The sequence below is a fragment of the Phacochoerus africanus genome, chromosome 2, assembly GCF_016906955.1.
Source record: "Phacochoerus africanus isolate WHEZ1 chromosome 2, ROS_Pafr_v1, whole genome shotgun sequence".
Lineage (NCBI taxonomy): Eukaryota > Metazoa > Chordata > Mammalia > Artiodactyla > Suidae > Phacochoerus > Phacochoerus africanus.
The window spans coordinates 51,953,426-51,974,951 of NC_062545.1; the positions used below are offsets into that span (position 1 = coordinate 51,953,426).

A 21,526-nucleotide genomic window follows, 5' to 3' on the forward strand; every position below is an offset into this window, starting at 1 on the left:
AGCACCATTTTTTTTCCAACAGCATTTGCTTACTTCATGTCTCTGCATCACTTTTTTGGTAATTCTTGTAATATTTCCAACCTTTTCATTATTACTGTGTTTAATATATCTGATGATCTGTAAGCAGTGATCTTTGATGTTATTTTAATTATTTGATGTATTTTAATTATTTTGAGGTGCCAGGAACCACACCCATAGAAGATGATGAACTAAATGGGTAAATGTTGTGTGTGTTCTGACTGGGAGTTCCCTTGTCTTCCTTTCCTTGGACTCCCTTATTCCCTGAGACACAACATTGATATTAGGTCAGTCGATAACCCCACAGTGGGCTTCAAGTGTTCAAGTGAAAGGAAGAGTTGCACATCTCTCACTTTCCATCAGAAGCTAGAAATAATTAAACTTAGCGAGGAGGGTATGTCAGAAGCCATGTTAGCCCAAAGCTAGGCCACTTGTGTCAGTAAGCCAAGATGTGGATGCAAAGGAAAAATTCTTGAAGGAAATTAAAAGTGCTACTCCAGTGACCACATGAACAAGAAGAAAGCAAAACAGCCTTATTGCTGATATGGAAAAAGTTGTAATGGTCTGGATAGAAGACCAAACCAGCCACAACATCCATTCTGTAGCCCAGGGTCAAGGAGCAATGTCCAAGTTCAAGTCTCGTTATTTCAGACATATATTTTGTAAGGCTATAACTGCCGTAGATGGTGATTTCTCTGCGGGATCTGCATAAAATCCACTAAAAGCCTTCTGGAAAGGATTCACCATTCTAGATACATTCAGCATATTTCTGATTCATGGAAAGAGGTCAAAATATCAGCATTAACAGGAGTTTGGAAGAAGTTGATTCCAACCTTCATGGATGATTTGGAGGGGTTCAGACTGCAGTGGACAAAGTAACTGCAGATGTGGTGGAAACAGCACAGAAATTAGATCTAGAAGTGGACACGCCTGAGGTTGGCACTGAATTGCTGAAATTGCATGATAACATTTGAACAGATGAGGAGTTACTTCTTATGGATGAGCAAAGACAGTGGTTTCTTGAGATGGAGTTTATTCCTGGTGAGGATGCTGTGAAGACTGTTGAATTAACAACAAATGGTTTATAATATTACATAAATGTAGTTGATAAAGCAATGATAGGGCTCGAGAGGACCGACTCCACATTTGAAAAAAGTTCTACTGTGGATAAAATGCTATCAAATAGCACTGCAGGCTGCAGAGAAACTGTTCATAAAAAAAGTGTTCATCTCTGTGGCAAACTTCATTGTCTTAGTTTAAGAAATTTCCACAGCCACTCCCGCCTTCAGTAAGTACTACCCTGATCAGTCAGCAGCCATTGATATTGAGAATAGACCCTCCTCCACACCTCTGGCTGTTGGCAGTGATTAAACATCAGAGGTTTGGATGAGAGCAAGGGAGGCAGGACAAAGACAACCAAATACTCTTTAAAACAGAAGAATATAATCCAGCCAAAAAAAAAATGTATATGAACATGAAATTCAGATAAGGCATATTACAAATAACATAGAAGTTCAATAAGAAAAACAGCTGTAAGGTGCAATTCATTTTTGTTTTCACTGTCAGATTGAAAAAAATTTCTTAGATCGATGACACCCAGTGTTGTTCGGGATTTTGAGAAAAGGCCATTCTCATACATTGCTGGTGGGAAAGCAAGTTAATACAGGCCTGGTTTAAAGGGCAACTTGTTAGTATCTTTCAACATTTAAAATGAGTTTACCAGAGTTCCCCTTGTGGCTCAGCAGATTAAGAACCCAGCATAGTTTATGTGAGGATGTAGGTTCGGTCCCTGGCCTAGCTCAGTGGGTTAAGGATCCGGCATTGCTGAAAGCTGTGGCTCAGATCCATTGTTGCGGTGGCTGTGGCCTAGGCCCAAAGCTGCAGTTCCAATTCAACCCCTAGCCCAGGAACTTCCAAATGCTGCAGATATAGTCTTAAAAAGAAAAAATATTGTCGATAACATATTGATAGACCATTTGGCACAACCTCTAGGAATAAATAAATAAACACAACTCTCAGTAATGTCTTCAGAATTAGAGAGTTTAGCAACAGTTATAAAGCTAGTCACTAAATTATTTAGGGAATTTGGATGAAGATTCTCAGAAAAGCCTTGTGGTCTGAGAGACACAGGCTGGGAATGATTGAGTGAAATGCTAACTCCTCTACTGACCAGTGCTGTAGAGCAAGTCACCTGTGCCTAGAACCCTACATTCTTGGGATTTTATGCAATTAATGATTTCTAACCCTCCTCATTCCAAACAGGGTTTAAATATACTTTCAAGCTATGTGTATTTTATTCAAATGCTGAGTAGGTCTTAAAAATCGTACTTCTTACACTCAGTAAATTAGAGGCTGCATTTTATGGCAAAAATACCTCTAGAAAGTTACATTGTCCCAAAGAATGATGGTGTTGAATGATGACCGGTAGGCTCAGTATTCGAAAGAACTAAAATTTCCTTTGAATGTGGTGGAATAAATGGGCTCCTGATGAATTTTTCCTCACATTTTGACATTTTATAAAGTTATTTACATTTTATGAAACAATTTAAGTAACCCATAGCAGAGTAAATACTGACATTCTAAATTTTTAAATAGGTATTGAAGGATAAGGATTCTTGGTGTTATATTTTTAAAAATATTTTTCAGTATTTAATAAGCTTAGAGGATTTCTGGCATAAAGGAGGCAGGCGGTAAAAAATGATAAATCACTAGACTGATTTAAAGTGGTCTGTTCTCACCTCACTTGAGCTGTTAATCCAATATGTTGCTGCGGGGAAGTGATCTAAAGGTAGTTTCCTTTTCCTGGGAAGTGATGGGTATTGAATTAGGTGGCCTATAAACTTTCTTCAAGTTCTCACTTTCAGGTACTAGAAATATTTATAATTTGCATTCTTTTGATAAAATAATTTATGTCATGCTTTTAAAATAATTATAAAAAGTGAAAATCTGCATTTGCCTTAGTTGTTAGTGGGTCTTAAAAAAAATCCTGTGATGTTTTCTTAGATCACTGTCTTAAAATTTGTAAACTAAGTTTGTAAGGGAGAATTAACTGAATTCACCCTCCTCTAAATATCAAGCAACATGGTAGCCACTTTATAGAAATTCTCTTTTTTAGCTCCCTTCCCCCCAGTTTAGCAAATTGAGTATTACTGTCCTCAGTTTAGAGGGGAGGAAACTTAAGTCTGTAAATGTAAATTGGCTGCATTTCAAAGAGCATTAATCAAGTAGACCTAACTCCAAAGACTATATTATTCCTCCAGGGTACCATTTTATTTTTTTATTTTTTTGTCTTTTTTGTCTTTTGTCTTTTGATGTTGTTGTTGCTATTTCTTGGGCCGCTCCCGTGGCATGTGGAGGTTCCCAGGCTAGGGGTCGAATCAGAGCTGTAGCCACCGGCCCACGCCAGAGCCACAGCAACGTGGGATCCGAGCCGCGTCTGCAACCTACACCACAGCTCACGGCAACGCCGGATCGTTAACCCACTGAGCAAGGGCAGGGACCGAACCCGCAACCTCATGGTTCCTAGTCGGATTCGTTAACCACTGCGCCACGACAGGAACTCCCAGGGTACCATTTTAAATGAAAATACCTTCTTTATTCCTTGGAACAAAACTTGAGATATTTTGCTATCATTTTAAAGTAATTTTCTGACAGAAAGTCTTGGCACATTAAAAATAATCAGTATGTATTTTAACAGGTTAGACAGTAAGCTCTTTATCACACGACATCTTTCCATTTACTGAGAAAAGTAGATAACCATTGGTATTTATTTCCAAAATCCATTAGAATTTACCCCAAGATCATATACAGTAATAAGGAAAGGATATTTTTAAGGAGTGGTTGCAGACTTCTGTCTGTGTGAAATCTGTGTCAGATCACATTTTTCTATTATGTATACAGAAATGAGGTTAATGCCAACTTAAAATTAAGCAGGAATCATCTTGCAGTGACAGGTGTTTCAGCTATGTTATGATATCATTTCCAAGGTAACTAAACAGAGCATCATAAAGGAAGGATTATGTTAGCGGGTGTGAAATAAACAACAGGAGAACACTTTACAAAAACTTTATAGAACCGTAAAAGTGGATGACACTTTTGGTCAACATCACCACCAGCAACAGTATATACAGAGTTAGGAGGGGATCAAAAATCACCTAGTAGATGGTGAAAACGAGGTCAATGTTAGTTTTTTAGAAAGAGGGGGATTTGTGCAAACAGCTTTCTCCGTGTATAGTTTTATGAAGCAAGTTATTTTTTTTTCATGTTCTTTGATGACCATGGTTATATTACTTGTAATAGGCTGGTGTGCAGTGAATAAAATTGTATCCAGAAAACAGTGTTAATGATGGCTTGGTAAGTGTATGTTTTCCTTTAGGTTCTTTACATTGAAAAAATTTTCGATTTGTTTCTAATATGTAAGTTTGTCATAAAATGTTCTTGAAAGTGATGTTTATCTCAAACCAACGAGCAGAAAGATCTGTAACTCATTTTTAGGTATAGGGTTGGCAGTGATTTTTTTTTAGAGAAAGGAGGAAAATTTAGGAAACTGGAATGTGTAATTGGTCCTATTTCTCTTTCAATTAATAAGCCCTATCAGAATAGAGAATTGTTTAAGTGCATAGCTTTAGGGAAAAAAAAATCAGTTTTAATTGCTTCATGGAAATTGGAATTATAGGAGTTCCCATTGTGGCTCAACAGGTTAAGAACCCAACTAGTATCCATGAGGATGAGGATTCAATCCCTGGCCTCACTCAGTGGGTTAATGATCTGGTGTTGCTACAAGCTGTGGTGCAGCTTGCAGATGTGGCTCAGATTTGGCATTGCTGTGGCATAGGCACACAGCTGAAGCTTGAATTCAACCCCTAGCCTGAAGCTTGAATTCAACCCCTAGCCTGGGAACTTCCATATGCCATGGGCGCGGCCCTCAAAATATAAATAAATAATGAGATTGGAATTGTAAAGGGATTCCAAAGCAAAATGCTGGGCTAACCAAGTCTCAACCATATGGCCCTGGTATTTGAGAGGAATGGCCAGTTTGAGAGAGTATGGGGGAGAAGGATGGAGTCAAAAGCCTGCCAACAATGGATTGTAGAAGTATGTGCAGAATTTCACAGCTTCCATGGATTTGGATTGTGACTCTAAAGTCAGGGAGAACAAAGCATTAAATTGAAACTTTGATGATAAGCCTGGATGTTGCCTTCCTTCCATCAAGCTGTGTAGATGTTCAGGGCTGCCTGTGAAGATCCAACCACATTTTCAGCAGATGAAGGCTCTGGAATATGACAAAGGGGACATGACCAATTTCCCCTTGCAAAAAATGCCTCTTTTACATGATCCACTTTCTGCGTCTTTTCTGCTAGAAGCATAACCCTTCAACAACACATGCCACCTTACTGGTAAGGTAAATAATAAGGCCCCATTACTTGAATGACGACTTGGACAACTTGGCAAATAAAGGAGAATGTTATGCATGGATTCTGAAAAGAGTGAGGAAAAGAATGGGGGAAATGAAGAAAGAAGTCAGATATAGCTGAGTCTATAAGAGCTGTGGACAGTGTTCTGGGGAAAAATTCATGATTGCTTAATATCTTCTCCTACAGCAGGTGACATTCCTGAAACTGCAAATCATTAGTCAACAAACAACAAAAACCTCTTCATTATACAACTATCCACCGTGCTTCCATTAAGTGTTATTCAAGAAGCTGGTCATTAACAAGACAGTTTAACTTTAAAGCCAAGTACATTTTTACAAAGCTTGATAACTCAGAATGATGTCTCACCAATGCATTAATGGTCCTGAATTTCATAAAAATAGCTGACTCTGTTCTGTCAGAGAGTTAACAAGGAAGAGTATAAGTCTACTGGGCTCTTTCCTGGGTAGAGAAGGAATTTACAGTGCTAACCCTGAAGAACCTGCTTCCAGTCCTAAGGAGTGTCAGGATGTAAGATAATGAGGACATTGGAAGCTGAAGCATGAAGATTTTCTTATATTAATGAGTAAAAATATTAAAGAATATTGACCCCTCACTAATCATATATGTATTTTCTTGTGTAGAAATTTCTCAAGCTAACATACCCAGAATTGTTCACTTTTTAAGTGTTCTAGTGTCTCAATCTTGGCTTTGCAGGAATTAAAATAAATAAAATTAGGAGGTAGGTCTCTTATTTTTGTTTATTCATTACTCTTCTCCCTTCCTTTCCCTAATTATGACTTTTTCTTTTCTTTCCATTCTATGTCTCAGGTTTTCATTCATGCCTTTGCCCTTAAATTAAGGACAGCTACTCTAAATCAAGGGCTATGGGGTCCAGACTATGTTATTGCTCTCTGAAGCCCTTTTCTGCTTCTCATGCCTTTTTGTTAGTTAGTTCGTTTTTTAGGGCCACACCTGTAGCATATGGAGGTTCCCAAGCTAGGGGTCCAATTAGAGCTGCAGTTGCTGGCCTACACCACAGCCTCAGCCATACCAGGTCTGACCCACATCTGCAACCTACACCACAGCTCATGGCAGTGACAGATCCAGGGATCAAACCTGAATCCTCATGTATACTAGTTGGGTTGATTATTGCTGAGCTACAATAGGAACTCCTATATTGATTTTTTATTATAGTTGATTTACAGTGTTCTTTCAATTTCTGCTGTGCAGTAAAGTGACCCAGTTATACATATATATATATTTTTTTTCTTGTGTTATTCTCCATCATGTTCTCTAAAGCAGCCAGTAAGAACATTTCTCCTCAGAATCAAGCTGACTTTCGACATTTGAAAGAACTACATCTCAAGACATTAATAAATCCTTAAGTTTGCAAGAACCACTGTAGCATCTGACTGTCATAGCAAAACACTAAAAAATAAGTGAAATTTTTATGATAACTTTCTAATCTCTGTTAGCTCTAAAAATACTGAAATAAATAACTTAACAAATGTATTACAAAATTATGTAACAAAGCCAACTTACAATGTTGTTTTTATAGGACCATATAAAACCAGTTGCAACACACTGACAGTCAAACCAAATTGGATTTATGCATCTGCTGCACTAAAGGAGAAAGTTCCAAAGGAGGCTTAGGAAAGATTCTGAGGAGTGGATAGGGAAAGCCCATCTAATATGATGGACCTAGTGTTTACTCTGATGTGTTGATTATTTTGATACTGGGTTACTGAGAATTATAGAAGGGGCCTGCAGTGTGTAATGCCATCTCCTTAAATGCATCCTTTTGGGAAATATGTTAAACTGTTGCATTTTGTGATTGCTTGTACAGGTGGTTGTAATGCTACAGAAACCTTTTTTTAATTTCAGAATGTTCAAACTTTGAAACATACAAAGTATAAAAACCACAGAATTTATTTGCATGCACATGAGGTATAAAAAATGCAGGACAGCAGAAATTGGCAAAACATGGTCAGTCAACTATACTTTAATAAAATTGGCAAAACATGGTCAGTCAACTATACTTTAATAAAATTTTTTTAAATGTTGAGAACATAACTCTCACCTAATGAAGGCACAGAATTAATTACAAGCTTGAATATGCAAGTTATTATACTGCTTCATGTTATCTTCGCTGTTCTGTGAGATGAATTATCTGCTTGGCCAACTGCCTGATTCCTGGAAAGAAATATATACACAGCTATAAATTTGCAAGCTAGAAGGATAATTACATGTGGAAAGAGTTATACATTTTTACAAAAACAGAGTCTTTCTCTTTTAGATTTTGCTTGAGGTTTTTGGCTTTCCCTAAGAAGAAGCATATTGCTATGCATACTGACAATTGACCAATGGATGGATGGATGTACTGATTGTATAACTGTAAAGTGAAAAGGAGGCCAACAATTCAACAGAAGTGTAAGGAGCGTCAATTATGCCTACAGCATATGTTGTTTGCCCTATAGCATGAAAAGAAAAGAAAAAAAGCCTAAGCCTTCAAGGAGCTGCAGTTTAATAGAGAAGTAACAACAATAAAAAGTTAGAGTCATATGAATGCAAAAATGTATCAACAACATGACGTGAGAAGTGAAGGGGAAAAAAACTGGTCAGTTGACTACTGTGAAAATTCTTGCAAATTCCTAATCATTTGTCTACTTATAACTAACATTTTTAATCTACATTTATTGAAGTAATTAAAGTACATGAATGTAAGACTACCAGAAAATCCAAGACGTATGGTCATCCTGAATCTTCACAGGTATTGCTGTGTGCCTGTCTCAGCTAGTCCCTGCTCAGTGATGTGGCTGGACTGGCCCTTGTGGTTCTTATTATAACTGCAAGATGCCCTCAGCAATAAAATCAGGAAACAGGGGAAAAAAAAATCGGTTTATTACTTACAGGTCCTGGAAATTACATGGCACACCTGGGGCCACACAGCATGGTCTCAGGTAGACAGAGAGCAAGAGAGCTTAGCCTGGGGTTCTGATTTTATTGGGATTGGGGGTGGGGGTGTAGGATTTCCTAAGCTGCTCTTTATTGGTGAATTTAAAACAGAAGAATAGGTATTTGAAGCACGGGAAGAGAAAAAACAAGGGGACCAAATGGTCACTTATCAAATCAAACAAGATCTTTAAAACAAAGAATAGCAAGTGAAACCCAGAGTCAGATAGAAGGAAGAAAGTAATAAAGATCAGAGTGGAAATAAATGAAATAGAAACTAAAAAAATAATAGAAAAGATGTGACAAAAGATGTGAAAAAATGGACAAAACTCCAGTTAGACTCCCTAAGAAAGAAGAGAGAAAGCTCTGATAAATAAAACCAGAAACAGAAGAGGAGAAATAACAATAGGAGTTCCAATGTGGCTCATCAGTTTAAGGAACTGGCATTGTCATTGGAGTGGCTTGGGTCACTGCTGTGGCACAGGTTTGATCCCTTGCCCAGGAACTTCAACATGCTATGGGTGCAGCCGAAAAAAGAGAAAAAGCCCAAAATAACAAGACAGATTATGAGAATATTATAAACAGCTGTATGCCAAAAATTGAACAAACTAGAAGAAATGGATAAATTATTAGAATCATACAACCTTCCAAGACTGTATCATGAAGAAATAAAAAATCTGAATGGTTAAGAAGTCACTTTACTAGGTTGAAGCAGTAATCAAAAACCTCCCCAAAAAGCAAAGTCCAGAACCAAACAGTTTCACTGATGAATTCTATCAAAGACTCAGAGAAGATTTAATGCCCATCCTTCTCAAACTCTTTCTAAAAACTGAAGACGAGGTACTGCTTCATAATTCATTTTATAAGGCCAACATCACCCTGTTACCAAAACCAGAAAAGGATACCACACATGCGCAAAAATACAAACCTATATTTATGAAAATAAATGCAGAAATCTACAACAAAATATTACCAAATTGACTATAAGACAGGGAACATATGCCATAATCAATTAGGATTTATTCCAGTGATACAAAGAGGAGGATTCAACAGTCATACAGTTTGATAAACTACATTAACAAAATGAAAGATAAAAGTCATATGATCATCTCAAAAGATGCAGAAAAATAATTTGATAAGATTCAGTATTTATTTTATGATAAAAGCTCCAATAGCATGGGTATAGAAGGAATATACCTCAGCATAATAAACGCCATTGTAACAAACCCACAGCTAACACCATAGTCAATGGTGAAAAAATAAAAACTGTTCCTCTAAGATCAGGAAGAAGATGAGGATGCCCACTCTCTACACTCTCATTCACCATGGTATTGGAAGTCCTCGTCAGAGCAATTAAACAAAAGAAATGAAGGCATCTAAATGGAAAGGAAGAAGTAAAACTGTCGCTATTTGCAGAAAACATGATCCTATGTCTAGCAAAGCCTAAGAACTTAAAACACACATTAAAAAAACTATCAGAAATAATAAATGAATATAGTAAATTTTTAGGTACAAAATCAACATACAAAAATCTGTTGCTTTTCTATACATTGACATTGAACTAACAGAATGAGATATTAAGAAAACAATCTCATTTACAATCATAACAAAAAGAATAAAATACCTAGGGAAAATTTTAACCAGGAAGGTGAAAGACGTGTGCACTGAAAACTATAAGATATTATTGGACAAAATTAAAGAGGACATAAAGAAATGAAAAGACATTCTGTGCTTGTGGATTGGAAGAATTAACATTGTTAAAAGGACCATATTACCTAAAGCAATCTACAGATTCAGTGCAATCCCTATCAAAATCCCAATGATATTTTTCATAGAAATAGAACAATCCTAAAATTTATATAGTATCACATAAGCCCTGAAGTAGTCAAAACAGGCCTGAGAGAAAAGAATGAAGCTGAAAGTATCACAATCCCTATTTTCAAATTATACTACAAATCTATACCAAGCAAAACAGTAGAATATTGAAAGAAAAACAGACACATAAATCAATGGACAAGAATTGAGAGTCCAGAAATAAACCCATACATATATGGACAATTAATTTACAACAAAGGGGCAAAGAATATACAATGCATAAGGGACGGTTTCTTCAATAAAGTGTCGGAAAAACATACAAAAGGATTAAACTAGACCATTATCTCACACCATACAAAAAAATCAATTCAAAATGGATTAAGTACTTGAATATAAGACCGGAAACCATGAAACTCCTAAAAGAAAACGTAGGCAATATGCTCTTTGACACTGGTCTTAGCAGAATCTTTCTGGATATGTCTCTTTAGGCAAGGGAAACAAGAGCAAAAATAAACAAATGGAATTACATCAGACTAAAAAGCTTCTTGCACATCAAAAGAAATCATCAACAACATGAAGACAACCTACTGAATGGGAGAAGACATTTACAAATGGTATATCTAATAAGGAATTAATATTCAAAATGTATAAAGAGCTCAAAAATTAAGAATAGAACTACCATATGACCCAGCTATTCCACTTATGGGCATTTATTCAAACATTAAAAAAAATACTAATTTTAACCCCATGTTCATCATAGCATTATTTATAGTAGTCAAACTATGGTAACAACCTAAATGCCTGTCAATGGATGAATGTATGAAGGAGATCATGTGTTTTTTATATATATATATATATAGAGAGAGAGAGAGAGAGAGAGAGAGAGAGAGAAAATAGTGACAGTAGAATATTACTCAGCCGTTAAAAAGATGAAATTGTGTCATTTTTATATGAATTGACCTTGAGTCTATTAAGTGAAAGAAGTCAGATGGAGGAGTTCCCATCATGGCTCAGTGGTTAATGAACCCAACTAGGATCCATGAGGATGCAGGTTCGATCCCTGGCCTCTCTCAATGGGTTAAGGATCCGTCATTGCCATGAGCTGTGTAGGTTGCAGACGCTGCTCAGATCTGGCATTGCAGTAGCTGTAATGTAGGCCAGTGGCTATAGCTCCGATTTGACCCCTACCTTGGGAACTTCCATTTGCCGTGGGTGTGGCCCTAAGAGCAAAAAAAAAAAAAAAAAAATCAGATGGAGAAAGACAAATAACACGATTTCACTCATATATGCAATTAAAAAAAAGCCTAAGTAACAAATAAATTAACAAACCAAACAAAAACAAACATGATGGCACAGATAACAGACTATAGGTTACCAGAGGGAAAGGCGGGTAGGGGAAGCTAAAATGAGTAAAAGGGGTCAACTCTCTGGTGACAGATGGAAACTAAAGTTTTGGAGGTGAGCATGCAGTGTGTAGACCGAAGTCAAAGTATAATATTATATACATTAGAGTTCCCGTCGTGACTCAGTGGTTAACCAATCCGACTAAGAACCATGGGGTTGCAGGTTCGGTCCCTGGCCTTGCTCCATGGGTTAAGGATCCGGCGTTGCCGTGAGCTGTGGTGTGGGTCGCAGATGCGGCTCGGATCCCACGTTGCTGTGGCTCTGGTGTAGGCCAGTGGCTACAGCTCTGATTCGACCCCTAGCCTGGGAACCTCCATGTGCCATGGGAGCAGCCCTAGAAAAGGCAAATAGACAAAAAAAAAAAATTATACACATAAAACTCATATAATATTATAAACCAATCAAATAAAAAGTACTTAAATAATACCTGTGAATGTTCGTAATACCAGCTATTGACCAGGTAATATCTGTAATAAAAGACATTTTACTCAGTCGAATATTTTATGAGACTTTATGCACCTTCTGTCACAAGAAATGATAAATTTGAACTTACTTGTGAATTCTCATACATAATACATCAATATTTTCCTTGCAAACAATAGCTAAGATTCTGCTACTTAAATTAAGGTTAGGGTAATAATAATTGCCACAATTTATTAAATATCAATAAAGTTACTGAAGCCAGAAAAAAATATAAGTTAGGGCATAAAAAATAAGGATTGTGCACGTTCAGATGCTGCTAAAACAGCAAGATTAGAGAAACACAACTCAGTCCTTGTGATGTCTATGTAAAAAATATGCACAGCCAACAAAAGATGCACAGACACAAAAAAAATAATGTAAAGTGATTAGAAAACGTATCTGGGAGTTCCTGTCATGGCTCAGTGGTTAACGAATCTGATTGGGAACCATGAGGTTGTGGGTTTGATCGCTGGCCTGGCTCTGTGGGTTAAGGATCCAGCACTGCCGTGAGCTGTCACAGACGCGGCTCGGATCCTGAGTTGTGGCTCTGGCAAAGGCCGGTGGCTACAGCTCCAATTAGACCCCTAGCTTGGGAGCCTCCATGTGCCACAGGTGCGGCCCTGGAAGAGGCAAAAAGACCAAAAAAAAAAAAAAAGAAAGAAAGAAAGAAAAAAGAAAAAAATGTATCTGGCAGAGATGACCCAGAGGAAAGTAAAAACAGCAGTGTTAGAATCCAGTTCAAAAAATTTCTACAACTGATTTCTTGCATTTAATTCTCAATGTGTTGACCAGAAGAATGCAATTAAAACATAAAACATGATAAGTCACTTCTCTGCTCAGAACCTTCCAGTTTTTTGGCATCAGAAGAGTCAAAGTCTTTGTCTTGACTCATGAAGACCTACTGGGTCTGACCGCTGTTCCATTTGCTGTTCTTACAGAGAAACTACCCAGACACCCTTTCTCAGGGACAAGTTCCCTGACCAGCTAGTTTGAAGTTGAACTCTGACACCACACAGACACCTGCTCTTCTTTTTTATTTGTTCCCGTAGCACTTTTCACCACGTGCATGCCTCCTATATTTACTGTAATGTTTTATTTTTGTGGGTCTTCCTCACTGGAAGTAAACTCCACAGGCAAGATCTTTGGCATTTTGTTCATTGCTATATCCCCAGAGCCTATAACAGTGCCTAGCACATAATAGAAATATTTCTTTAACTCCTACTATGTACAGAGTATGGCACTACATACAGGGGAAAAAAAAAAAGAATACATACCTTTAATTTGCAGACATTTCTTCAGGGAGTTTTAATCATTAATATATATGGAGTGCTTTCTATGTGCTACACATGGTCACATATGTTTTTTCACTCATTTAATCCTAACATAGAGCCTATGAAATCATTATTACTATTATTATTTTCCATATTTTCAAAATGAGTAAACAAATAGAGATGATGTAATCTGTCACTGGTAGCATAGCAGGAATGTGGGGCCATCCACCTCACAGCTCTGCTCTTTTCATCTCGTTCAGTGTTCATGGCAGCTGCTGACATGCCCTGATCCACACAGAATCAAGACAATAAAAAATTTTGACTTTTACACAAGCAAGAGCAATGAGAGGCACACCATTATGCAGCCCAGGTAAAAGCAACTCAAGAAAATGTTGAGACTAAGTTATGTAATGCAACCAATGCAGTTGAATTAATAAGTACAGATTTATATTTGTATTTCCATAGAGACAAAATGTAATTGCCTTGCTATTTTTGTATGAAGCTGCTAGCCCCCAAAAGATTTTATATGTATGATTACTAAAGTAATGATGATGTAATTATTCATTATTAGTAAGTCATTGTTATAAGTACTTCATAAGCACTTATTATATATCAGACTCTGTGCTCCTTGATTTAGATGAATTGTCATTAATTCCCAAAACAACTCAGTAAGGTAAGAAGTGTTAGTATCCTCATTTTTTTAAATTCTTTTTATTCCTCAGTTTATTGATGATGACCCTGAGTTAGAGAGGTTATGCAAGGTGGCCTGAGTAAATAGCAAGTAAGTGTCAGATCTGCAATTAGAGCCTGTTTAAACTCTAGACATCATATCCTTCTTGGAAGCTTAGCAGTGAAATGAAACAGTATCCAGTAAATCATGTTGAGATAGCTGTGAGGGGGGAAAAAAATCAAGTAGATCCCTATCTCTTGTCATTACATCAAAGTAAATTCTGAGGGATGAAGGAGTAAATTGTAAAATGTTCAACCATATAAATAGTCAATGAAAGTAAAAGTATTTATCAAAGGATTCTCTGGGCTAAATTCAATAGAAGAATTGCAAAGGAAGAACCCAATAGATACAACTACATAAACATGCAAAACCACCTTCATGACAAAGAGAAGAATAATCGATATGACAGGTAACAATATGAAAACTCTCTATCAAAGAGTTAAATAAAATTGGTAGGAAAATACTGTTAATTGAATTGATAAATACACAAAATATTAACACTGGAGAAGTTAATATCCTAATGATCATGTGGGAAACATTTGGAAAAATGTTCATTCTCCTTAGTACAACTTAAATCAACAAAAATAATAAAATTATCAATAAATGAAAGTAAATGATCTTGGTATACCCTTCTACTTTTAATCCTATATGATGACTATAGTTAAGAGGGAAATAAACAGCTAGACATAAAATGATATGTAAGTGTCCATGGTAACTATATATGTGGATAAAAATGAAATAGAAAGAAGAAAGGTGTATAACAAAAAAGTTCCTCCTCAACTTCAGGTCTATTCATGAATGACAAAGCACTACCAAGCATCTTCCTTTAGGGCTAGCAAAGGAAGTTGTTTGCTATATATATATCTGGTTGTTCCCAGATATATACCCCTGCTATGACAGAGAATAATAAGGTTCATTTAGATACACATCTGTCTCCCTACCCCCAGTCATTATTTATTTCCTCCATGGGCCACTTCTGCAACTTGGAATAATGCAGTTCTTATTCACCATAGAGCCAAGTGGTGGGATTAGGTTGTGTACGCCTAGGGGTCCTAGACCCTAGGGGTCTAAGACCATTGTTCCACTTGATGGTTAAAGTTCCTATGCAAATGCAAATAGGTTCTTCTTTGAACCAAATTCTTTCATCCTGCTTAATTTTTTAATGTTCTAAATTATACTGCACATTTGACCAGGTTCCTTTTTGGTGTTGCTGTTGTTTTCTCATATATTTGATTCTCATGCCTAGAGAATCTTCATTCCTAGAGCCTCATCCTCTGGCTCCAACTTTCTCTTTCAGCTTCCAGAAGGGGTTTTTCATCCTGGGACTTCCCTCAATTGCTCTTTGGCGAAACTTAATTTGCTCTCAGATCTCATTTTCTCCTCCTTCTTGGCCAACTTTGTTTTGCTAAGGAAGGCTATGTGAGTGGTAAATTTTCCAAGTTCTTCCAAATGCTGAAAATATTGTTTACTCCTTTTTGCATTCGATTGATGAATTGCTTATATGCAGAATTGTAGGCTGCAGTGTTTCCCCCAAGAACATCGAAGGTATGTCTTCAAACATTCAATATTTCTGATGAGAAATCTGATCTATTTTATTTGAAGGGGATCTGATTTTTTCTTTCTAGAAGCTTTTAGGATCTTTGCTTTATCTTTGGTATATTGAAAATTTATAGTGATTTTGTGTCTTTGTGATTTCTTTTTCCTTTTTTTTTTTTGTTAAAATGCTTTTTCCACTCTGAGAATTAGCCTTCTATTATTTTTGCAGCATTTATTCCCTGCCATAATCTGTTCTTTCTTTTTGGAACTAGTTGGACTTCCATCTCATATTTTTTAAATCTCTCGGCTTCTTAATAAAATCCCCTTTTAAATTCCTTTTTTATTGTGACCATCTTTTTGTTTTTCAAAAGCTCTTTTGTTCTGCTATCTGAACACTAATTAAAAGTTTCTTTTCTATTCTTGGAATTATCTCTTACTTTTCCAAAACCAGTTCTCCTTTACATTTGTCTTGGCCTTTCTCTTTTATGCTTTAGGTTTTGTTTTGTTTCATTTTTTAATAATTTAATGGCCCAGGATTAACTATCCATAGGGGGAAAAAAGCACAAAGACAAAAATAAGACATGGGAAGGATGATTGGGACTTCTCAGTGTGTGTTTGTGTGTGCTTGTGCAGGGTAGTCATGATTCTGTTAGATGCCTTATGTTGATTATTAAGATGAGATCTCATTGTGTTATCTTAAATCTGAAACATTGGTGAGAGTGAGAGTCCAGGGTTTGGGGGAATTATTAAATCATCAGATTTTAAAATCCAGACCTACTGCTTAGCACGGGGAACTATGTTCAATATCCTGTGATAAACTGTAGTGGAAAGAATATGAAAAAGAATGTAAAACTGAATCACCTTGCTGTACGGTAGAAATTAACACAACATTGTTAGTCAGCTATACCTCAATACAATCAATTTTAAAAATAAAAAATAAATAAAATCCAGAGCTGACATTGTCAGGTTAGCAAAATCCTTTGGGGAGGCAATTTTGCAAAATACGCAAAGAATCCTAATCATTGCATAGTGGTTATAGCAGAAGAGCCTTACATGTGCTTTAAAATTTTACCCAATAATTTGATTTTTCTAATATATTCTAAATGCCTGAAATAAGAAAACTCTTTGATCAACACTTTTTTTTTTTCTGCAGAGTTCTATATTAATGTGAAAGAATATAAGTAATTTAAATGTTAGGCAAATGGTTATACAGACTCTATAGAATATTTTGTGATAATAAAATGTTTTAGAAACATTTAGAATCACATGGGAATATTTATGCTGTAACATTAAATAAATAGAATTTCAAGTTACAGTGGAATTTGTTTTAAATATGCATAGAAAAACTAAATCGAAATCTTAAATGTGGGACAGTGGATTGGGGATGCTTTATTCTTTAAACGGAAGGAATTTATATCATATTTTATATTTCACAAATCCACATGATATATTGAATAAACTTTTAAAAGGAAAAAGTTAACCTATGAGGTAGCAACAACAATAGCAAAAGCCTGGGAGAAGGAAACACACACATACACATGCATTAAAACAAATACCAAAAGAAGTCACTCACTTTCATCCATTCTGTCATCAACTAATTTCTACTATCTCATCTATTATTGTCAACAAAGTTGAAATATCACTTTGATAATTTTCTCCTCCATTTCTGCTGGAGTGAGTGCTTTTATTGAATAGAGGAAGTAAAGAAAATGAGTAAAAGTATTAAAAAAATGCAGCATCTAGAATGAGGTTGGAAATCTCCTGTTTTTCTTCTCATGCTTTTCAAAAATGGTAGCACAATTTTTGAGAAAATTATTGCATGAAATGAAAGTCACTTTCAAAACTTACCTATAAAAATATAAAATTAAAATTTAATCACGATACCTTTAATTTTTAAAAATATATTCATGCTTATATTTATTGCTTTTGTTAACATTCTAAATACCTCAGATAGAGTCTTATAAGCAAAACATTTGTGTTAATATAAGAACTCTATACCTCATTCCCATGGATCATGTTAGTAATATCATCAAAAGTAAATCTAAGGCATATTTCTTCTGTTCTATGATCTGGGTCTGTAAACATTTTATGTGAAGGCAAATGTATTTTTTTTTTTTCTTTTTCGGGCCACATCCATGGCATGTGGAGATTCCCAGGCCAGGGGTCAAATCAGAGCTACAGCTGCTGGCCTACGCCACAGCCATAACAACGCCACATCCGAGCTGTGCCTGCAACCCACACCACAGCTCACGGCAATACTGATTCCCTAACCCACTGAGCGAGGCTAGGGATCAAACCCGCAACCTCATGGTTCCTAGTTGGATTCGTTTCCGCTGAGCCACATAGGAACTCCAGTGAAGTATTTTTTACTGAATATCATTTTTTCTGCCAAATTCATGTTTTTCCATGAAATTCCTCCATCCATATACATACACATATGTAAATATATATTTATATACTCACATATGTTTATATGTATGGAATATTGCAATTTTTATTTCTCTAGGTAAAATATTCCTCTGGGTTTTATAAAATGGTCTACTGTATTTCTTAAGGATTCACTAAGTGGAAAAGACAAATGTAAAATAATGTTAGTAGGTCAGAATACAATTGTCAAAGTTTCTTCATATATCTGATATATGACAGAGTTTCAGAAGCTGTATTATAGCACAATAATCTTTAATTTTAGTGTGTATTTGGTTGCTTAAATTGCAAATTTTAAGTTATTTCATGGACCTGCTGTAGTTTAGTTTGGGTGTTTAATCAAGATATAATCCTGCCTGGTTCAGTCTCTAAAAGGTGTGTGTGTGTTTTAAATAAATAGCATTTTTTTGGCAGTAGAATCAGTTTAAAAAGGCTCCCCAATCCACTTTTGGATTTTCTATAGTTCCAAGCAAGCATAATACTCAATACTAAATTAAAAAACAGACTCTATAAGCACACATAACTGTGTTGCTCCTTAGCAACTGATTGGCTCATTTTTATATATCTGCCATGTTTGATATGAAGTGTATTGAATGATATGACTAATAGTCTGTTGTAATCTCATATATTTTTCTTTACAACTCATATAAGTAGTTTCTTTTTTATTTGTAATTTCTTTCTTATTTGTAAACTTTGTAGCAAGAGTAATTTATGTAACTAAAAATGGATATTGGGAGATGGCATTTTAATAAAAATATTTAATTCTTTTACAGTTAATTTTGCTTTCAAATTGGAGGATATATTGACCACACTTATAATTAATTTTTAAATACAAATCTAAAAATATTATGGTGCGCAAAGAAATAAGATGTAGGAAAATTTGGAATGAAACAGTAGTTTCCTAAGTGTTAAAATTAGACAAAATTAATGAAATGTCACAGATTTAAATGAATAAATAATATTAAAATATTAATTAAAGTAGCAACTTCTACTTAACCACTAATAGTAACTTCTTGAATAAATTAAAAATGAAATTAAATGAACTGTAAAGTTTAATTGTAATTAATAATAAGTATATTTTGTTTGCTTTTATCAATCCTGTTGCAATGACTCACATATTCAAAACTTAGAATTTGCCCAAATGTGGCAATTTCTTTTTATTGGCCCATTTTTATAACACTTAAAATGTGAAGCAATCAAAATAAAATTGTGATACAACCTTCTAAAAAAGATGCAGATGTGCAAAGAAGTGAAGAGTTGTTCTGCTTTTTTCTGTCTCTTTATTCGACTTAATTCCATTTTGGAATTTTTGTAATAATTGTAAATTTTACTGTGTTCTGTATTTTCTTTTCTTTTCTTTTTTCTTTCTTTCTTTCTTTTTTTTTTTTTTTTTGTCTTTTTAAGGCTGCACCTGGGGCACATGGAAGTTTCAGGCTAGGGGTCAAATTGGAACTGCAGCTGCTGGCCACAGCCACAGCAATGTGAGATCTGAACCTCTTCTGTGACCTACACCACAGCTCATGGCAATGCTGGGTTCTTATCCCACTGAGTGGGGCCAGGGATCAAAACCACATCCTCATGGATACTACTTGGGTTTGTTACCACTGAGACACAATGGCAACTCCCTATGTTCTGTATGGTTTTAAAGGAAATTCATATTTATCTTAAATATGCTTTAATAATTTTGCAGAAAAGGACCTAATTTGATGAGTAGTTATTTTGCTATTGTTAGTGTGATAAATAGAAATTTAATGTCTACTTAGTTGATGTAAAATAGTCAAAGTTTCATACCTATCTTTTTGAACTATGTGAATTCAGCCCTTCTCATCACTGTCTTGTCTGCTAAAGAGGCAGTCAATGAGGAAGCACATCCCCTGTTCCCATCCAGTGTCACTGTTGATGGAAATCCTGATCCTAGGGTATGGCCCTCATAATGTTATCTTTGATACATCCATATTCAATCAATCAGGACTTCTGAGGGACCTTACTTATGATGGCAAAGAGAGGGCAGTACATTGTGCAAGTATAGCCATATTTGGCAAGCATTTTAAATTGAAGTTACATTCCATACATCCTTTATTTTGGTATAGGCATGTGCACTGCTATCTTGTCTAACATCTTAGTAGATGGCAATTCTGCAACATTGGGTATAATACATTATCTAGATCCTATAACTAACTGCTTCTGTGGACCTAGTTCTCTTCATTTTATAACCTGAAGCAGGGAGAAATGAGTTAAATGTCACCAATCTTGAACTTTTTATAGCAGATATCTCTGTTAGATCAGTTTCCTCTGTATTATTAATTCATTTGAATTTTCTTGGTTGGGAAGAAGTAGTTATTAACAGTTCATCTACAATATTTTCCTTTTTGAAGATATATTCTCTCCCTCTTTTTCTTATTCTCATTTTAGCTTTTCTAAAAATTTAATTTAGTTTCATCTTTTGGCCACATGCTCAGCATGCAGAAGTTCCCAGCCAGGGATGGAGCCCAAGCCACAGTAGCAACCACAGCCACAGCAGTGACAATGCCTGAGTTTTAAACCATTGAGCCACCAGAAAAAGCCACTCTAGCTTATATTTTGTCTTATAAGCAATAACAAGTTATAGTTTCCTCCTATCCCTCTGAATATTTTCAGTAATATTTCCCCTCCCCCTCCTCTTCCTTCTTTTAGTGGCCGAACCCATGGCATGTGGAAGTTCCAAGGCCAAGGACTGAATCCACACCACAGCTACAACCTGCACCTTAGCTGCAGCAATGCCAGATCCTTTAACCCACTGTGCTGCGCTGAGGAGTCAACCAGTACCTCTACAGTGACCCGAGCTGCTGCAGTAGGATTCTTAACCCACTGTGCCACAATGGAAATTCCCTACATTTTCTTCTTTTTGCCAGCTCAGCAATGCTTCTTCTCCTCCTATCTTACATTCTCATTTAATGTATCTAGGATTTGTTCATGCTTATGTGATATTTTTGAGTAATTGTTGACTGAGTCAGTATTAGTGAAAATGAGGGAGGGCCTAGAGTTTGGTAATCAGCCTTTACCAGAGGTGGTGTACAAGGAGAACTGAAGGGCATTCTGAGGAAAGCAACTGGGGCAGCGAGGTGAAATCACACTAAAAGCAGCAGAGGGCCAGTGACATTTGAAGAGGAGGCTACAGGACTGCAGGTACCCACCTTAGCTCTGTGTCTGCTAGGCACCGCTATAATTATTATTCATTGTTTCTGTTATCATAATTGTTCCCATTTTTACTTCATTGTATGTGTCTCCAAGAAGAGAAGAGCTATATAGATTTAAGTGGTGACACATCTTATAATTTATCAGCAGATACGTTTCCAAATGTTGGTTCCAAAATAGCTCTTCTAGAGGAAACTACAGCAGAGTAGTCATATGAATAAACTCAGCCTCATACTTATCACTTGAGTAAATATGTCTGTGGAAGATTGTATTTTATAGCATAAAATAAACCTGATGTTAGTTCCTACTAGTAAACTAGAGAAAAT

General features: G+C 35.9%; 1 protein-coding gene across 1 annotated transcript in view; it reads left to right on the forward strand.

Moving 5' to 3' along the window:
- RIMS1 (regulating synaptic membrane exocytosis 1) overlaps positions 1-21,526 on the forward strand; it is a 461,151-nt gene that overhangs the window by 228,053 nt on the left and 211,572 nt on the right. The gene's annotated exons all lie outside the window — the stretch shown is intronic.